We start from the raw sequence: 6,005 nt of genomic DNA on the forward strand, positions 1-6,005 counted from the left end.
CATACAATTATCATTAATCTATTGGGTTCTCATACAGTCTGCATAACTGCTTTGGTTAAAATCCTTAATCTGTTATGTAAATCCTTACAGTTGTGCTTCCAAAATGTTTTACTTTTAGAATTATTACGGTTTCAGTTATCTGCTTGTGTAATAATTTAAGTTACGTGCAGGGCTTGCTGCACTTGATTTCAGTTGATTTTTCTAGATATTTTTTTACCACTGATTTTCAAGCTAATAGACCATATCATTTGGTGATTTGATAAAACTCATATTGCACATATAACTTGAGCCCGGCTTGTTGCGAGCTTTGTCTCTAAAGCTCAATATCGACACATGAGTAATTTTACAAGTCTGGGCTCGGTTCTTCTATTATTTATTTATGATTTAACTATTTTTATTTATCTATATACTTTTAATACATATGTTTTTATACATATGCTTTGTCTCTAAAACTATTTTGAAATTGAGAACTTTAAAAACCATTTTAGACCACAAAAACCACTCTTAAAAAAATTATAAAAAAAAACGCGAAAATAAAAAAAGTAAAAAAACCAAAAAAGTTTATTTTTCATCCTGATTTCATAAAAAAATAATAAAAAATCAAAAAAAATATCAGTTTAGCAAAATTATACACATATGTATAATACTTAATTTTTTTATACATGTTATTTCTTTATACACATATGTACAATTAAGATAAATGATAATGTACATATGTGTACATTATGTAAATCGAGATTAAATACAAATATACATATGTGTATAACTATGTGGTTTTTTTATGAAACCGGATGAAAAATAAAAGTGTTTTGTTTTTTACTTTTTAAATTTTTTTTTCGTTTTATTATTTTTTTATAATATTTCTTTATGGCTCAAAATAGTTCACAAAGTTTTAAATTTCAAAAAGTTATCTTAAGATACTCACTCTATATTTATATATATCTCATTATGCCATTTCAACTTGGTGCCGCGCCAACACTTGTATGATTTACATACAGCCAGCCTCTTGGCCTTATTGGGCTCGTAGTTGGACTGTATGAATTTAAACTTGGTGTCGCGCCAACACTTGTATGATTTACGTGTTTCCAACACTCGTACGAATTTCATGTGTGTGATATTTATACAACCTCTTGGCCTTATTAGGTTCAGGGTGGGAGAATTGGGTTGGTTTTGTTTGAGGACAAGTACTCGGGTTAGAGAGTTAATGCCTCTGTTGGATTGGGTTGGAGTTTTTTGAATTGGGTTGGACAAGTACTTGGGATGGAATTATAGCTCTGTTGGGTTGGAGTTGTGCTTGGGTTGGAGTTATGCCTCAATTGGGTTGGAGTTGTGCTTGGGTTGGAGTTATGCCTCAGTTGGGTTGGAGTTGTGCTTGAGTTGGAGTTATGCCTCGGTTGGGTTGGAGTTGTGCTTGGGGTTGGAGTTATGCCTCGGTTGGATTGGAGTTGTGCTTGGGGTTGGACTTGTATATATGGGTTGGAGTTATATATCTCATTATATTTAATTTGATTTTTTTTACTGTCATAGTGATATTTGTTTAATCATATATTATATTGTATTTATCTAGTAATATATTTGTTTAAGGTCGTGAGCGTAATCGAACACCAATGCTCGAGCATGTTTAATAAATGTGTTGATTTCGAGTAGTTCACGAGTGCTTCTACTCACACCCACCTACATTGTTTAATGCATTTCAAAATTAAATGTAAATGAACTTGGTTCATTCACGAATCCAGACCGAATATTATTTTTTGTGTTTGAAGTTTTTTTTTAATGTATGAAGTTATGAATTAATTCATCAAGGTTCATGGTTCATATTTATCGAATTGGGTCCCCCAATGTACGTCATTGTTATACCCAAAATAAAAGTGTCATATATCATATCATATTATGTTATATGAGGTGATATTATTATTAGAATTTAATTACATTAATAACTCATAAATGCGTTAATAAATTTGTACCATAACATTGAATTGGTTCAAATTCAATTTTTAAAATTTTTTGTTTATTTTCGGTTTATTACTTTTTTATGGCTCAAAATAGTTCACAAAGTTCTCAATTTCAAAAAGTTCTCATAAGATACTCACCCTATATATATATATATATATATATCATTATATTTAATTTGATTTTTATACTGGCATAGTGATATTTGTTTAATCATATATTATATTGTATTTATCTAGTAATATATTTGTTTAAGGTCGTGAGCGTAATCGAACGCTAATAAATGTGTTGATTTCGAGTAGTTCACGAGTGCTTCTACTCACACCCACCTACAATGTTTAATGCATTTCAAAATTAAATGTAAATGAACTTGGTTCATTCACGAATCCAAACCAAATATTATTTTTTGTGTTTGAAGTTTTTTTTAATGTATGAAGTTATGAATTAATTCATCAAGGTTCATGGTTCATATTTATCGAATTGGGTCCCCCAATGTACGTCATTGTTATACCCAAAATAAAAGTGTCATATATCATATCATATTATGTTATATGAGGTGATATTATTATAGAATTTAATTACATTAATAACAACAAACAACAAACTTTTTAATAAAACCTTTATCTTCATACTCGGTATCAGTGTACTCATAAATGTGATAATAAATTTGTACCATAACATTGAATTGGTTCAAATTCAATTTATTGATTTGTGCTTTATATTATAGACTAAACTGAATATTGAAATCAATTTTCGGTTAATTTTGAATTATAGATTTTTCTATTTTTTGATTACTATCAAACTAAAACCATAATAGTATCATATATCATATCATAATCTGTTATATGAATTGATATTATTTTGAAAATAATTGCATTAACAACATGTAACAAACTTTTTCTTCATACTCGATATCAGTGTGCTCATAAATGTGTTAATAAATTTGTACCATAACATTGAATTGTTTCAAATTCAATTTATTGGTTTGTTCTTTATATTATAGACTAAATTGAATATTGAAATCAATTTTCGGTTAATTTTGAATCATAGATTTTTCTATTTTCGATTGATTATCAAACTAAAAACCATAAAAGTGTCATATATCATATCGTATTTGGTTATATGAGTTGATATTATTATGAGTATTTAATTTTATTAATAACAACATGGAACAAAGTTTTAAAAAAAAATCTTTTTCTTCATACTCGGTATCAGTGTACTCATAAATGTGTTAATGAATTTGTACCATAACATTGAATTTGTTCAAATTCAATTTATTAGTTTGTGCTTTATATTATAGACTAAATTGAATATTGAAATTATATTTCGATTAATTTTGAATAATAGATTTTTTCTATTTTCGATTGACTATCAAACTAAAGACCATAAAAGTTTCATATATCATATCATAATATGTTATATAAGTTGATATTATTATAAAAATTTAATTACATTAACAACATGTAAGACCATCCCCAATAAAGGATTCATGGGAGTTTATACATCCTATGTGTAGATTTTTAGCCACAACACCATTGGAGTGAAAAATCCTTTGGAGATTTTTGAAGGCCGCATTCTTGCACAAGAATCTCATTCTTGCCGGAAAAGAGAAAATTGATGGGCTGGGTTTGGATTTTATTAAAAAAAATCATATTCTTTGTTTGAAATATATATTATAAATCATGTACACTTATATTGTTATAATATAGTTATAAAACAAAAAAACTACTTTACAAATTATAAGCAATAAACATTATAAATTAAAATAAATAATTAATATTGATGCGAGATCTGGTCCATTAAGTCGGCCCGGCCTAAGTATTTATTTTTAGTTATAAATATGGTTGTTAGATCTTTTGTTAAATCAGTTGATTGTTTTTAATTAAAGTATTTGTAAGCTTTTAAGCTTGTTAACCGAATTGTTCGGTTTGAATCGTTTGAATGAAATCAATGTGTTCTTGAGCCATTTGATTGCTAGTTGAAACTGCATCAATTGGTATCAGAGCTTTGGTTGTTCAAATGGCTCTGCGTGAAGAGAGATGCTTGCTCGATCGTAGATTCACCGCCAGAGGCAACGAGAGAAGTATGTCCGATTCACGTGCCACGGTAGAGATCAGTTCTACTAGCAGAGTCGCCGACAGAGGCAGCTGTGGAATCTATCCCGACCCACGGGATATTAAGATTAAAAGACTCCGACAACGAGTATGTGACCTCGAGTTACGACACGAGATTCAACGACTCAATCAACGGGTCCAAAAGGAAACGGAACCGGAAGAACCCGTCGGGGACGCGTTAACCAGGGATGAGGAGCATCTTATCCATGACGATTTTATCTATCGTTCACCTCCTCATTTTGATAATTACGAGGATGAAAAGGTGAATACTTCCGGTGGCGATTTTTGTTATGATTCACCACCCGTGTTTGATATCTACCGGGATAAGGAAGAACATACGGTGGCTATGGGTGGTGATATGGGGGTAGATGGTGGTGCTATAGTTCCTACGGCTGCCACGGGTTGTGTTTCAGTGGTTAGTGGTGACCATGAAAAAGATGACGATGGTGGTGGTAGCCCTATGGTAGAGATCGGTGGTCCAATAATGAGGAGTCGGTTTTAGAAAGTTTAATCATGTGGCCAAAATTCATGTACAGTTAGCTGTGGACTCGGAAACAAAGGAATATAATTGGAATTTGTATCTTCAAATTGAATGGGAGATAGAATTTGCCAAAAATGGGTACGTACTTACCCATAATAAGTTTATTAGTTTAATTATTAAAGGTTCGCGTGGAATGCATGTGTAGAAGAACAAATTATTTAGTGGGCTTCATATGGCTAATATTAATATAGTTATGGATCTTATCAAGAGCCTACGCTTGCAATTTGGTTCCATTGACATATGCATGTTTGATTCAACAATTTGTTATAAATCAATGACACAAGTGAGCAAGAAACTGTCCAATGCTCCCTTTGACCCATGTGGCATATATTCAAAGTCGCGCCAGATGAGTTGTGAAGTTAAATTGTTCGGGCAAGACGTGATGATAATAATAAGCCGGGAGCGGGTTGATGTTCCGTTTGATCCGAGTGGCTTGCTTTTGAAGGCAAAACTCGAGGACGAGTGTTTTCAAAGAAGGGGAGTATGATGCGGGATCTGGTCCATTAAGTCAGCCCGGCCTAAATATTTATTTTTAGTTATAAATATGGTTGTTAGATCTTTTGTTAAATCAGTTGATTGTTTTTAATTAAAGTATTTGTAAGCTTTTACGCCTTGTTTTTGAGTTTTTTAACCAAGGAAAGAAAATGAAAGGAGAGGGAAGGATAAGAAAGGGAAGGGAAGGGGATGATATTTTTTTTAATTAGGTGTGTTCTTGAGTTGGAAGAAAATTAAAGGAAAGTAAAGGATAATTATGTTATCCTTAGTAATCATCCCATTTTTAGGAGGATAACTTATTGGGAAAATACATTAATTTAATCCCTCCTAACACCTCCTACTCCTTTCCTTTCCATCCTAAAAAAAACTCAAGAACAACCATTTTTTAATTATCCTTAGTTTTCATTTCCTTTCCCTCCTTTAAAAAAACTCAAGAACAGAGCGTTAAGCTTGTTAATCGAATCGTTCGGTTTGAATCGTTTGAATGAAATCAATGTGTTCTTGAGCCATTTGCGGGATCTGGTCCATTAAGTCGGCCCGGCCTAAGTATTTATTTTTACTTTTAAATATGGTTGTTAGATCTGTTGTTAAATCAGTTGATTGTTTTTAATTAAAATATTTGAAAGCTTTTAAGCTTGTTAACCGGATCGTTCGGTTTGAATCGTTTGAATGAAATCAATGTGTTCTTGAGCCATTTGATTGCTAGTCAAAACTGCATCAGTTGGTATCAGAGCTCAGTGATGGCTCTACGAGAAGACGAATGCTTTCTTGTTCGAAGATCCGCCGACTGAGGCATCGACAAAAACATTGGTGGTTCACGTGCTCGTGGAGATCGATTCAATCGTGACCGTAGATCCGCCGACCGAGGCAACGAGATCGGATTTCGTGACCCACGAGATGTTATT

The sequence above is a fragment of the Bidens hawaiensis genome, unplaced genomic scaffold (assembly GCF_021521415.1).
Source record: "Bidens hawaiensis isolate Kalapana, Puna unplaced genomic scaffold, B.hawaiensis_p1.1 tig00011073_1, whole genome shotgun sequence".
Taxonomy (NCBI): domain Eukaryota; kingdom Viridiplantae; phylum Streptophyta; class Magnoliopsida; order Asterales; family Asteraceae; genus Bidens; species Bidens hawaiensis.